Source organism: Bombus fervidus, chromosome 12, assembly GCF_041682495.2.
Source record: "Bombus fervidus isolate BK054 chromosome 12, iyBomFerv1, whole genome shotgun sequence".
In the NCBI taxonomy this organism is placed as follows: Eukaryota; Metazoa; Arthropoda; class Insecta; order Hymenoptera; family Apidae; genus Bombus; species Bombus fervidus.
The window spans coordinates 9570646-9586593 of record NC_091528.1 but is presented as its reverse complement, the minus strand read 5'-3'; the positions used below and the strand labels follow the sequence as shown (position 1 = coordinate 9586593).

At 34.0% G+C, this 15948-nt stretch overlaps 2 long non-coding RNA genes across 7 annotated transcripts; one reads left to right on the top strand and one right to left on the bottom strand.

Annotated features, from left to right (window-relative positions):
- Nucleotides 1-5958: 5958 nt before the first annotated feature.
- LOC139992889 (uncharacterized) lies at nt 5959-8088 on the bottom strand. The gene is made up of 2 exons (XR_011801234.1): nt 7621-8088; nt 5959-7557 (listed from the first exon to the last, which is right to left on the bottom strand). It is a non-coding gene; the product is annotated as an uncharacterized lncRNA (long non-coding RNA).
- Nucleotides 8089-9344: 1256 nt separating this feature from the next.
- LOC139993171 (uncharacterized) lies at nt 9345-12859 on the top strand. Of its 6 annotated transcripts, none has more exons than XR_011801315.1 (5): nt 9345-9440; nt 9674-9822; nt 9946-10113; nt 10226-10412; nt 11795-12859. It is a non-coding gene; the product is annotated as an uncharacterized lncRNA (long non-coding RNA). The 6 variants fall into 6 exon arrangements; XR_011801319.1 differs by lacking the exon at nt 9345-9440 and having other exon boundaries at nt 9478-9822; nt 11795-11971; nt 12039-12859; XR_011801316.1 differs by lacking the exon at nt 9345-9440 and having other exon boundaries at nt 9487-9822; nt 11795-12201; nt 12577-12859.
- Nucleotides 12860-15948: the final 3089 nt, after the last annotated feature.

Genomic DNA, 15948 nt, shown 5'->3' with positions numbered 1-15948 from the left:
ACAATTGCTATGTCACGAACGAAAGAATCATATTTTAACAAATTTCATAATTTCCAGTACAACCAACGATCGTACGAAGAGAACTGTCTTTTTTCCAAACGATTCGAATCACATGTTTCCACATCTTTGGAATATTACATTGTCTCTCAACACCCTCTATTCACGCTCGTATACAAAATACAGAAATAAAAGATCGCAAGAACAAACGAGGAAGAATGCTCGATTATACGATGCACGGTAGTTCGATAGAGATTCAAAGCGGACAAAAATACGTCCATCGTGATCAAAGAATCACACATTCCACAAACAATCGCTTGTATTTCGAACGCAACAAATTTGCATTTTCTATCATCAAAGGAAGATTCGAACTGCGTAACGAACGTATTAGATATAGGCAGACACCTGTTCCAAGTGGCTGGCTCTGCTAATAACCGGTACTTGTATACCTGCGAGCTGTTCAACAGTGAAAAAATGCCTTAGGGGAGGCACGCTTTTGCATATTTCTCGAGCTAAACTAGCGGTCCTCGGCGAGTGTTACGAGATCGACCACTGTTTTGAGGTAGGGAACCTTCAACCGTCCATTATTGCTGTATTTTCGGTATGTAACGTACATGTATATATATAAATATACATCTTATATAGATATATATTGACGAAAATTATATGCTATATATATATATATTTGTGTATAATTATATATACAATTATATATATGTATATATATACACGCATTCAAGCAAGCAGATACGTGTGTATACATATGTACACGTATATACATATGCGTGTAACGTGTAAAAATACATATTTAGGAAAATTTAAGGAAATTATAGAAGACTATGGAATTCTTTAATTTAAAAAAAAAAAAAAAAAGTATTAATTTTCGATATTGAATTCAGCAACGTATTTCGCGAAAAAGAAAGAACGTTATCGTGTGCTTGCATGTGTGTACACATATATCGGCGCGTATAAATCCGTATAATATTATATCCGAGCCAGCGTTACCAATTGCACGTGCAGGGTTTTCAAATACTTAGTTGTATGCTCATTTACATTTAGAAGCGATTTTACTAATCACTTAATCGCTCGAGTGGCAATCTGTCGAGTGAAATATAATTCCGTAGATCTTCGTATTTCATATAAAAATATAAAAACCATTTGTTAGTGCTGTAAGAAAAATGTATAAACAATCTTGTAACATATCTGATCTTTAGAAAACCACGTTTTCCCTTTAAAGATTATTAAAATGAATATAAAATGAATTCGTTCGACGATGAAATCTGTGGGACGAAAAATAATTGGATTTGAATCTTGTAAAACTTGTATGCTATCGTCGTCTCTAAAAGAGACGACAATAACGAAGATACAGAATAAAGTGTAGCTAATTGTAATTAAATTGCCACTCGAGAGATTGGAAAGTAAGAAGTTCTTTCGAAGTGTGTTTTTATATAATAATTAAATATCGATCGAGTATCGATTAAATGTACAGTCGTGCCGCAAAAATCACCATGCTGCCCGGTATTTTTCATATTTTTTACTATTTCTACCTCCTGCAATCAGACTCACGAGTGAACAGAAGGTCTATTTTAAAGGAACGTGTCTTATTTAAATTAATCGTTTTTATTAATAACGCTATTTCGTCGTACTTTTTAGTTTAAGAATTTTTGATCGCAAATACGAAGATGGATTATTATTAAAAATAAGTGGATTTTTCTTAACAAAGCAATGTAATTGCTTGGCAATTATTCGCGCGATATTGTTCTTTAACAGCGCAAATATTTAACTATTTTAGGAAATATGTACAAAATTTATATCTAGAATTGTAAAAAATGTGTATGGATAATATTAATTTTATGTTTAGGTAGAAATCTTATTTTTTATTAGTTTGTAAAATTCCTTTTTTCGAAAAGTAAAGAAATTGTAAAAAGGATTATATTTTCTAAAACCAAAGAAATGTTTATTCATATTGTGCAATTAATATTAATTTTATTTAGATTCTCATAGCGAAATTAAATGACAAAATCTCGTGCTTTTTATTTGCGATAAAAATTTCTGTTTAAATACCGAAACCCCACCGGTGTCATCGAAAGCAAAAAGTAGATTTTTGTCCGAGGAAATGAACAAAAAGACGCACACTTTTAAGCTCATCTTAAATTCAATCTAGTTGAAAGAAAAATGCCATAAATCGGAAACTTGTAACTTTTTATCAGCAATTTCTTAAGCTTAGAACCACTTGTTAAAGAAATTATTAGCTAAGCGCTGTTCTTCGATACGTTCCGCCCTTCAAATTGAACTAATTGCACAAAAGTAATAGCGAAAGGAAAAAATTCGGGGACGATGTATTGTAAATAATTTTATGTTCTCGTCGAATTAGGAGAGAAACGAGGCAGAAAAGAAAAAACAGGACTAAATGATTTCATTAGAAATTTGATGTCTGGCAAAGAATCATAGCGGCTAGAGGACCAAAGATATATTATAAGTCGGACCTAGTCTAATGGTATTGTTCGGGTAGAGATGAAAATTCAGTGAAAATGTAAATCGCCACGCCCGAAAATTCACCAAAGACTTTGGTCCTTTTTTGCGTACGTACGAATTGTATTATATCTACTATTAAGATTAATCGATCGTCCAATTCAGAGCGAAAACTTGTGAAAGCGAGACGTCACCGTAAGAACTTGATATTTTTTCAATGTCTCTAATTACAATCGTCGAAATAATTGTTAAACCGTGCGATCGCGTTTTATGGTTATTATCGAACCGTAATTATCGAATTTTAATACGTCGATGAACAAAGAGTTGTATTCGATCGAATAATCAATCTTAACCCTGCAATTATTGTAATTAATTCGTTCTCACCACCTGTGGATCTTTAAGATCTGCCTTCTTGGAAAATATCACAGCCATTGGATTTTCCACGATTTTTCAACCAAGTAATCGTAATAATTCTGTAAATTTCTTTGGAACGTTTGATTATGACAAAATGATAATTTAAGGGTTAACGATTAGTGAAATTTAGATAAGGAAGAAAGACCGGTAGATCGATAAGTAGATTTAATCGTATGAGAGTGTGAGAGGCGTGTGATTGTCGAGCGTATTCGCCAGGGACTTACATTAATTGGTAAAACCAAAAAATATGTTCATAATTGGTATAAAAATGGTATCAATTGAATAAATTGTTTTTCTTACAAAATACATATATATACATTTTTTTTTTTCTTTGTGATATAGGAAGACAACTTTCGTTTGATTAGAAATCAACCTTATGCTCGCTACGTAGTAAAATATTAGAACGTAGCAATTTGCAAGAATTTGTACGAATAAGAGTCATCGATATTTAACAAGCGAATAGCAAAATTCTCTGCCTTGTCAGTTTTAATTATTCCACGGTATAATTTACGAAATTACCATAAATGACGATTAACATAGTCAAACCGTGACATTACTGTACTGATTTTTCTATACTTCTTCGACGAAGAAATAGCAGAGATGAAAAGTGACTGATTGTAAATTTAGCAGAATTTCTGAAATTATCATAAGTAGATATTAACACAGTGAAACTGCAACATTTCTACGCTAATTATTATTTCACAGTTTTTAAAAACCTAAAACGCCTGATCGTCGATGAAAAGTGACTCATGGTCGATGAATAAGTGACTGAACAAGTGAAAAGTTGGAAATGCTTAAATTTACTCCATCATGAAAGTAATTAAAACAAGAAATAAAATTTATCACGCGAAGCACGTTTCCTAAATGAGAAATGACCGGATAAATAAATAATCGCGTTTTATTTGGAAGAGTCGCAGCTAACACTTCTTCACGAGAGGTCCTCGAAAGGTATCATCAATAATTTCTTCCATTCTCGCTGCTGGTCACGTGAGGCGAATAATCGTGTAAAAGTGTAGGTTCCATGGCGTTTCGCTTATCTTTGTTATAACTGTTAACGTAGTTCGCTGCGACACGTCGCAATATAAATAACGAGTCGGTAAACAATAGCGTTTTTCCACAGCCATTCGCGTCACGCTATGCGGATGGCGAGCTTCATGCTTCTACGATACAATTACTATTCGCGTTGTTTCATAATCTTAATATTTTCACTAGGTGATCCCGTAACTTGTGATCTGTAAATATATAACGTGGTTTTTATAAGAAAGTTTTTTAAAATAAAGGCCAGACGGAATAGCGTAAAAGAGAATGAGAAGGTAAGTAAAAAAGGAGAGACGAGCAAAGTGAAATAAAATTAGAGAAAGAGATGGCGTAAAATTGCGGATGGAGAAAATGGGATCTGAAATGAAAAAATATAAGAAGCGCCGATCTATCGTCGAATAACACAGTGGTAAAGATAATTATAAAAGTAACGTAATCAGGATTCGATAAATAAAATGTAAAGAATTATAACGTATTACTTACTATAATAGAATCCCTGTTATAGATGTGACTCTAACGTTTAATTAAGAAGAAGAAAAGGTGTCCATTAAAGAAGAAGAAGGAGTCACGTTAAAGAAAGAAAGTTCCTTTTTGTTAAAGTAACTGCTTCAAGAAAAACTCTACATCTTTATTTATGTATATCCGTGACCTGGAGACCTGGAGACCTACGCAGAGAGTAGAATTTAGTGAAACAAAAATATTCTAAACAAGGAGAGTTGCATATTATTGCACCCTTGAATATACATTATGTTTTGAGTTACAAGGTCTAGGAGCAAAGGAACTAATAAATAGATTTCTATTTATGTTCTTCGTAGCTTTTAGCTAAAGCTATAGCGTTAACCTTTTTGGTAATGTCCTTTTGCAATAAATATATGAACGTGCTCCCTATCGATTCTATTGGATTGTCACACTAAAAGAGTAAGGATTTGAATCAGTATAAACTTATACATAATACTTATACTTATACCTTTATTTATTTCAATATATTTTTCTACTGCAAATTCATCCACTCGTTCTTCTATCAGTTAACCTCAATACTTTTGTTCACCATCAACGACAGATTAAAATGGATACTGTAAACAATAATAGGATGAAGAGAAACTCTGTCGATCTATGAAAAAATACACACATTACGAATAAACGTTTCTCGAATGGAATAATTTTTGTTCGTGTTATTTCTTATAAGTTGAATAACGTTAAAAATATATTTTCGAAAACACGACACGATTAAAATAACATATTTTCAAGTATCTCATGTGGAATACGTATCCGACAGGACCTAACCTCGAAACGTTTGAAATGGAACGGTTGAAAGACGATAGTTCGAAATTGAAACGTTTCTGGCGGAAACTTTAGAAGCCTGCGAGCGAAGCAGGTGAGAAAAAGGTAGGTAAAAAAAGAAGCACGAAGCCAGGATCGACGATGTAATAGATTATCGACGATTATCCTTCGCCTTAGGGGCGTATTACCAACGGCGGATGCTTCCTTGCAAGGATATGCGATGAAAGCGCGATAGAAAAAAGATAAATTACCTCAGATATCGTGTTCTTCCTTTATCTTAGCCGACGTTGGTCCACAGATCCTTGTCAGAACGTTTTATCAATCTAACACGGCAAACAATCACCTACCAAAACGTTTTAATAAAATCTGCAAATCGAACGAGCAATCTTTTGAACTATCAGTCGACCGAAAAGTAAGAAATGACGCGTTAACGAATTTTCATATCTCTCAGCCGTTGTGTATAGTTGAAAAAGTAATTGTCAGCTCAACTGGAAAATTTCTGGCAATCGACATCTCGTAAGTTATCATGTGGCACAAAATTCGACTTCAAAATCGTGGGACCAGAAACGGCTGAAAAATAACCTCGCTTTTGCCTCACTATTTATTCCAACTAAATTTTCAGATAAAACACAATGGACAAGTAATTGAAATACGTCAATGTACGCGAGGAGTTTGGAGAAAAAGTTTACACGATACGCTTACGAACAAGTGATCCTTAATTGTTGAAGTTGACTGATAAAGGAACGAGTGGATAAATTTGTAATAGAAAAATATATTGAAATAAGCATAGGTACATAGTGTATGCTGATGCAGATTCTCACTTATACAGTGTTACAATACAATAGGGTTCACGTTCATATATTTCTAGGAAATGACATTAGAAAAAAGTTAGCCTTGGTGTGTAACTCTAGCTGAAGGCTACAAGAAACAGCAATAGAAATTTACTTATAGCTCTTTTGTTTCTAGACCTTGTAACCCAATACATAATTTATATTTAAGGGCACAATAATATGTACCTCTCTTTGTTTTGAATTTTTTTCACTACGTTCTAATCTCTTTGTAACAGGTCATGGATATACAGAAGAGAAGGTATAGAGTTTTTCTTGAAGTAATTATTTCAACATTAATATTTAGAAAATTTATGTTCTTCTTGTTAAGGTTATTAGATGTATGTGAAGAAAGGAACGCGTGGATAAATTATAAGGTATAAAATATATTTTAAATAGAAGTATAAATACAAGTCGCAATATAATTGAGCTGGTCCAGATCCGCACGCTAGCAGTGTTATCCTATGACTAAAAGCCTTGAAGCCATCGTCTTCTGTCTACAGTTTATGGTCTGTCTTCGTCCCATTCTTTTGGCTATACGCTCTCGACGGCTTCAGTGCTTGAGAAAACTAAAAAGACCAGATGTAGAGTTTTCTTAGAAGTGGTGACCACTTCAACACTTCTTCATATTGATTATTAATTAATTATTACTCGAAATTACGATTGATTGTAATTAATTAGAGAAGTTTCAGAATTCAATTAAGCGTACAGAGTTTAGAAAGAACCTTGGAACGTTCTTCCTATAGTTTCTACTACTGTTTTTCATCCTCGCACATATGTTAAAACAAGTGCAACCGTAAAAATCAGTTTTGCCTGTGAATTCCATTCTATTCTCCGTTCGTTTCTCCTGCGTTCGCCTAAGCAACAGAAGCATCGTAGCTACAGATTGCTTCCGTTGCAATGAACGTACGCGAAATTAAATATTCATACGCTTGGAATTTCGCTACGACTGGCTAACAAGATTTACGATTCGACATGGTCATGTTCGGCCGAACTATGCGTATCGCGCCACTAAATTAACGACCAGAAGTTTCTTTATCATCGTAGACGTATTAACATAAAGGGTCACGTGTTCGTCTCGTACGCACGAGCAAGTTACGAGAATACGCGGCCACGCTTTTCCAATTATTTTCCTGTTCGTCGATCCACGTCACGACCCACGTCAGTTGCAATCTCTCGACCTGCTTACGAATCTACGCCTGTACGTAGAACAAGCTTGTCAAATACCGTCAAATATTTTTCTCTGCTACGGTCTATAACGTTTGTTTCGTACGACAAAATTTTATTCTATATCTTCGACTTATTTTCTTCACGTAGGATCATTTTCTATCCAGTTGTACTATGATCGGCTCCACTCACTATAAATACATTCGATGGTACAATGTAAATTCCCTAGATGTTTGTGAACAAATAATAACTTACTATTCTAATGAAATATCGTATAAATTCGTGTGATACGATTGTTTACGATTGCTTAACTTGTCACTGCTGGTAGTAGCCGCCAATTAACCTTCAAAGGTAGCTACAACTTTAAATAAAATAATTTAGAAAAATAATAATATAGAGAAATAATTATTACCACGTTACGTACCTGGTTGACGTTTAATCGAATAAATCGCCGATATTAATTAACAGAAGCAACAAGATATGAAGTAATTGAAATCGATCGTAATCGAGCATAAGTATAGGTTAGATTATGCGTGGGGTAGGCAAAGCGATAAACACGCTACTGAGACTGCAGTCATCTAACGAGAGCACGACTTCTCACTGAAAATCGAGAAACGTCAACAAGAACGTAGGACGTACAAGCAGGTACCAGCGGCTGTTAGTGCGACAAGGAGCACCGTATTGCGTGATAAGGACAGATGTACTTCTCTCTCCAATCCTACGGAATGTTCATCGATCACAGCCTTTTCTGCGAAACATTTAGACGATTTTGGGACCGTGGAACAAAGACTGGACACCAAACGAATTTCCTACACGGTTTTCAACCTGAATTTCTGTTCAATCGATGGATAATTAACGATTATTGCATCGAGTATCGAGACTAAGGCGATTATGATGATGCTCTGTTAATGCTGAACGTCTGCAAGAATAATTTCATTCAAATGTAATAATACAGGTTTCACCGGGTTCTATGCTTTAAATTACATCCGAAAAGTTCGTGAATTAATTAATATAACATAAATTGTACGTGAGTTCGTTGCACAGATTCTCGTTCGGTACATTTGCATAGGAAAGTTCGTAAGTTACTCCTCTTAATTCGCTTCTTTTCTTTTCACTTTTGTAATTCACTTGTTTGCCCGATTTATGAACCTTGAAGCACTATCGCCACGTAGCGGTGAAAAGGTGCAACCAATTTCCATATCTGTCCATTGTAGCATAGTGGTGCGTTCCTTGTCTACCGGACCGCTGCCACCTATCAGATCCGGCTAGAACTTCGAAAAAGTAACAGGAGTATAGAACGTGTGAGGAGGTATCTCAACTCCTGTTAGACAAGGAGAGCTACATTGTGCGACAAGGACAGGCACACGTGACGTCGCAGACAAGGACAGCTATATTTTGCAACAAGGACAGACATACGTCTCTTTCTAATTCGTTGAATTTTCATTAATTGCTCTGTTTCTGGGACAAATTCCCGCATTTTTGGAATCGTAAAATATAGAGGGGATCCCTGACAACATTCTGACATAGCTTTTGACCGGAATTTGTGCCTAATTATTCAGTTTTTGACAATTATCCACGGCCTTCCCTCGTCACCCGGCGGCGACGTCGTGAATTTTCGTATAATTCTCGCCATGCGTAATTAATTTACGAACTTTTACGCACGAAGAACTTAGCGTAGGATCTAAGGAAACTTCCACAATTCCTTAGAGAGCGAATTAATGCCGCAGAAGATTGATATTTATGGAAAATCACAGATTTGTACAGCGGTAGTCGCGACACTTGCTACGATAATTGTTGATAACTAATTAATTAAAAGGAAATTCCGGTCGAAATTGGTTGTGAATCTTGCCAGAGGTTCTACCTTTGTCGTACGATCCTGAAAGTTCAGAAATTTTACCAGGGAAAAGCGTAATTAACGAATAATCGTGAAATTAGAAGAAGTACGTCTGTCCTTGTCGCACGATATAGCTTTCCTTGTCTGTGACGTCATGTATGTCTGTCCTTTTCGCACAGTAGTGCGCTCCTTGTTTAACAGGAGTTGAGATACCTCCTCGCACGTTCTATACTCCTGTTACTTTTTCGAAGTTCTAGCCGAATCCGATAGATGGCAACATAAATCGTAGACAAGGAACGCATCACTTTGCAACAATGGACAGATATGGAAATTAGTTGCACCTTTTCACCGCTACGTGGCGATAGTTTTTCGAGATCCATAAATTGATCAAATTTTCATTTCGAAAAAAGGTAATTGATAGAATTAATTTGTGGATTTGTGTACTGCGCATCCCTCTAATTGGGATCTCTTCTTAATGTAAGAAAACGGTCCAATATTGTATGAAAAGGACAAATACAACTCTCGTTTCATAGAATATATAGATGAGCATGACGCTAGCCGGGCTAATTGTGATTTATTCCTCTTACGATTAGTTTACTATTAATTCATGCGTTTGAATAATATTCATGTGTTTTCACTACAGATCGACGAAAATGACCTAATATTTATGAATGAGAGTGTACATATCACAACCAGGTTATGTAGAGAAACATGTTTAAGCGATCGATGCCTGTATTATTTAATGACAATTAATTAATTGATTCAGATAATCTTCATTATGGCATCGATAAGGTATGGAAATATCTCTCTGGATGTTTTTGTAAAATGAAATAGCTAATCGATCCATGTAAAATAATATTCTCATTTGATTTACATTTACATTATTTAATAACACCCTAATTTTAACTGATTTAGATTAGTTTTGGTAAGATTTCGGTAAGCTATGTCTTTCTCTGGACTTTGTTGTGAAAAGAAACGTTTAATTGACTCGTATAAAGGAATATTCTCAGTTAATTTAAATATACTTTGTGTCATAACAACTAATTAATTAATCGATGTAAGCTCTATTAAGCCTTCAATAAGGTATGATAATATTCCAATTAATTTAAATTTATTTTATTCAGTATTACACTTGACTAATTGATTTAAATAAGTTTCATTAATACTTCAATAAGGCATGGAACTATTTCTTCAGATGTTCTCGTGAAAAGAAATACTTAATCACGCCATGTAAAGGCATAAGACCCATAGAAGCATAAAGGCACGATGAACTGAGAGCGTGGAGTAGAAGTCGGAGATTAACGACGCGAAGGAAAAGCCGTGTTTCCAAATGACTGCGTTGCAACGGGGATTTACTACATTTGCTGCATCTATAATTATAGGTAATAAAGTCAGAGACGTGGAAACCAGAGCAGCATCGGACTGTTGCACGAAAATGTTCGTTATCGAGGCGGCTGCAAAAATTGCTTCCAGAAACTCGTGGCTGCGCCTCTTTCCGAGTATAAACCTACCGATTTCTCGCACGATTTTAATGCCAATGCTTCCTAATAGGAGAGCTCGCGTTATTATCGAAAGTCAAACTTTCTCGAGCGTCTTTACTTGTTTCGTTGAATAGAAGCTACATAACAGGGAATTCCTAATTGAGCTGAAAATAAAAATTTTCCGTGTCATCGATTAGCGTAAAATGAAAGTCTGTGGCTCTTCCATCTGATCCTGATTATTGCTTCTTCTTATCTTTGCTAAATATAGTTTATGCTCGTGCAAACTAATGCAAGTAGCTTCACTTTTTGAATGATTCACTTCTTGAGGATGACATGTAAATAATAACAACTTCTAGGGTGAATTGAAGAAATGGTGTTAGTGAAAAATCAGAATTTAATTGTATTATTTATAAAATTCTTCTGATAATACGGAATATATGGATTATTTATAAGCCAAGATTTCGAACGAGATAACAATCAAAAGATAATGATCTATTAGTTATAACCACTATTAGTATAACCATTGTTAGACATAAATATCCAACGATCTGTTTTCCAAATTTATCTCACTGTCACAAAGATCTCAATGGAGGAATAAAAATTATTGTAAAATACGAAAAGTGAGGAGAATTCAAAACATCAAAATTTCCGATTATATCCATTCATTGGTCTCCAATGGCATAGCTCATGATTATTCGAGCGGTGCTAGAAAATGTCACGAACATATGGGGAACGATTATTTAGAAGGAACGACACGATGAAAGAAGTCAGTTTATTTTTTATTCACCATCCCCACAGGGACAATTCTCTGTCGATATTTATCGAGCATGTTTCTTACGACGTAGAAAAAGTCACGATTAAAATTATTGTTCTTAGAAAAGGAATTCCCTGACGGGGAAGCAGATAAATGTTTTTGCAAGGGTCTCCACGGGAACCCGCGCGATCGTGTAAAATTTTTATTTTAATCGTTTGTTTGTAGATAATTCCAACATCGAAGAACACCGTCATCGCGTGGCTTTTATTTATTAATTATTTATTAATAATTCCACCGGGAGCATCTTGTCTAACTGACGCGATAATTATTCATACCGGTTGAATTGTTTGAAATTATAAAATTATACGAAACGTGATCATTCTTACGCAATTATTAAGAACTTTTTATTCGTAATAGTTTGAGAAAATACGATGATATATATAGGGTGATTTGTTAAACGTTTTGAACTCTAGTACATATAATCTTTGCATATTTTCCGATCTAATCACGTTTTCTTTTCTTTTAAAAGGTTTCCTAATTTTGGGACGAATCTTCGTTTAATATACAGTTAATTACAGCTTTTTCGTGTTATTTTTTTCGAAGGTAGAAAATTTCTTAACGGAAAAATTGAGTTGGACTAGAGATGGACCAAGATTTCGTATTATTATTTAATTTAAAAATATCCAGGAGCAAAAAATATAGAAAGGTAATATATTATATTCAATATTAATCTCATGTCATCTTTTTCTTTTATCATAATTGTTTCCTCTGAGGTCAATCCATCCGCAAGGGTTTGTGATGAAAGCGTGTCGCGCTCGTGCAAACGATTAATTCTATTCCCAGTGGTATAAAACTTGCGGCGAGCTCCATTATTACAGCAAACATAGTATTTTCCACGGTGGAAAATCCCTTAGGAGGTATTTTTCACGGAACTATGTAGGTACCAGAAACATTAATAATTCAGAGAAAGCCATCGTCGACTGCAACGTTTTAAACTAGGCTTTTAAAACACTACTTATATCTCAATATTTTTCACGTTCATATTTTTCTATAAAAATTTAATAAAATTTGTCTCTGAAATTATATAATTCTATCCTTGCAGATAATTCAATAAATTCAATAATTAGATCTATTTAAATTGCATCGAGACTGCGAATAGAAATCTTGTATGCAAATTACCATGAGTATTACCAATGAGTCTTCTTATTTCGTATTCGATCATTCGAAGAATGACAAACAAATCATTAGTGAAATATTCGATATCGTCAGCCTAGCGATGTTTCAGTGAATCGACCAAATTTCACTTTTCAGAGAACCTTAATTTCCATAAAAGGAAATTCTGAAGCTTGACATCGATTTCAAGGTGCATTTCTCAAAGATGCGGCTTCGGAAACCCTTGAATATACCTGTCTAATGAAATGTAACAGAAATCTACACAATATTAGGGTGAAAATCATGAGGCTAACGTGGTTGTTTTGTTATGCTAATATAACGCAGCTTGACATCGTGTTTCAATTGATTTTTCTTCGCGTTTAACGTACAATAGTATAAATAGTTTCTCCAATGTGGAATTATCTTCTGTTTCCTTGAATTTCGAATAAGGGGATTTATGAAATTTACTCAGGTCTTTAAGATGCTGAAGTCACTTAAAGGAATTCGTTGCGATACCGTAATGGAGATAATTATTAAAACAATATTTGTAATGGACACAAGGAATGGGTGTAAAAATTAAAGAGACGTGAAAAACAATTCTCTAAAATGTTTCGGAATTCGTATTTTTTTATCCTCGTTTAATTTACAATCTATTAGAAAATAAAAATAAACAATATCAAACAATATTGGTACACTTACAGTCTTACAACAAACGAACGAAATGTGCAGAGATAAAATGAAATGACGTAGAATAACTCCATTCGACGCTGCAGCATTTGAATAAGGATTCGGGACAAAAATTCCCTGGCATCGTTTGGATTAAATATCTTGAATATTTGTTTCTTTGTCTAACCACACACGGTGAAGTTTGATCATCAACTAGGGGAACATTTTTTCCATTCATTGTAAGTATCATGCAGAGATCTTTTATCCTCCATTCTCCTTCCATTTCGTCAGATATCATGTGCTGACATTTGATAAAATACAGCGTTTTTATGTAACTTTTAAAATTTCCTTGAAATAGGCGTGCTTAGAAATCTTCAACCAGGTCCTGATTATGGATGGATTTCACTAAAGAAATAAACAATACTCACTATAGCAGTTTGCAATAGAAGAAAAACTATATAGCAATATAATATAATACTTCCTTGACACAGAACAATCAAAATTATAGGATGGTTTGAATCGTTTGTTTGATTACTCTTTACAGAAAGAAAGAATTTTTTAATTGGAAATTAGAATTATACGTATCTTTGCTCAAATTCTCCTTATTTAAAATGTATCAAACACTATTTAACCAGAATTAACAAACAAGAATAATGAAAGAATGAGCTAATTTTCAAGCGACTAAATTTTGATGTACAAACCATTTTTAGTGATCCTCTATCGATATTTTCAGAAATCATTGTTTACATTTATATTACTTACGGACTGAGGATATTATCAAATAATAAGATCAATATCAAACAATGATTATTTCGATTTTTATCCACTGCATGCCATTCTGTGCAACGTAGCAAATTGGAAAAGCACTTTACTAGAAAATTCGTGGAAAGCATCGAGCTAGGATTGAAAATCAATGCGCTGTTTTATTGCTCACTCCAATTTCGGTGCGTCTTCTTCAAGGAATCCAATGATCTTTGTAATAACCACGGAGTCTGTTCTCGCGAAATTCGTGGTTTTCCCTGTCTTGACCATACTAGGACTATGCTCGAACTTATCTTGGTACCATAACCGAGGTTTATGCGCCTCCGTTACCTCGCCAGCTCCTGTATTCGTGATACTTGCTCGCTGACTGCGCTTCATAACAGAGACGATGCGTTTTACTATTATTGGTTCTATCTTTTGCTTTTCCTCTCTTCTTTTTTAAACTATCCAGTTCCAAGAACAACTAAAAAATAGTCTCGTTATCGTTAACATATCAATATTCGTTACAGCAATACTTATGTACAATTTGATCTCGATGTAATTTCTATGTGGATATTTTTTGGAGATTAATTTGGACAGTTTTTAAAATCGTTGGTACCATGTATAGAATAGATAGAGAAAGATGAGAAAATAAATACAACGTTTTTCAACTTTTACCTAAAATATTGAAATATGTAAGCGTATCTTCGTATTTTTTCCTTGTATTATCTTTGCAATCACAGTTAAAATTCTATGTATGTATATGTACATTGATTTAGAGAAGTTACAAATAATGTTAATTCCTCTAGGATTCGAATAACAAATTTATTTACAAGCTATCAAATTGTTTGAAACAATCTCTGATGACTGTCATATTTTGTTGAACATTTTATTACTACCATAATTAATACAGTTAACATAAAGTAAATAATATTAAAATACACTTTAAAAATGGAAATAATACTTGTTGCTTTGTTGAATATGTTCCCAATAAAACGAACAAATGAGATTCGTCGTTCACTAAACAAAAAAGTATAATCATACGCTACATATTTCTCTCGAAGGAATTTCTCAGCAGTGTATCAATAGCTATCCCATAGACACGTTAATGCGAGAAACACTTAAATCGAATGCTCTACCGAGAAGCTGATTACTTTACGAGGAACTTTTCATGGAATACATACGCATTTACAATTTCCTTATAGCGAAAACGACTCGCTAGTTGATGTTTCCTTTTACCAATAATCGAATATTCATCTCGGGGAAAGCGAACACGAAATCTTAATTATAAGTAATCATTCCAAGATGGATGTCCAATCGCGACGGTGACATTTTACATTCGTTAAGTTACATTTTAACCACAGGAGTGCCATTTGTTGCATTAACGTCTCATTAACCGGTGAAAGTTCGCCGCTACACATTTTTTTCGTCTTTCCGAAAGCGATGCCACCTGCTGTTTCGTCCCTAGGACCACCGACTTCATTATTCTAAGCTTTCTTTTTCTTATAAAATCATTTCCCTTTCCCGACTTTTCATTCTAAATCGTTTCATACGCTTTAAGAATCGCAAAGTGATATTTAGTAACATTTTATTTGGTAATTAACTTAGTAATACTGTAGTAAACAATATACAAAATTTCTTTTCACTATTTTGTGTTTTGAAGAAACCTTCCAAAACTAAATTATTCAATAATACAAACGTTTACCTTAACCTTTCTTTCCCATGATATTAAACGAGTATCATGTTTCAATTATTTATAATTCTTTAAGGGAAATAATTGTAATTAACCTAAATAGATGAAGAATACAGTTAACATTATATACATATAGCATATGTCTCAAATCGACAAAGTTTCTAATCTCATTTTATATGCATTCTTTTTCATTTTGTAAATATAGATCATCTTATATATTATATACATTTTGAAGTTATTACAGTTTTCGATTTTCAGTCGCTCGAATTTCTTTCAAAATTCTTGTAGACCCTTTTCAGGGATACGAGAAAGATTGTCTTGTGTCTGGCGGAGGGTTCACTTTCACGGCTATTCAACACATAACGATGGTTTTGGTTCGTCGAAAATTCTTAAATGCGCATAAATTGCCAGAACATAGAAGCACAATGGTA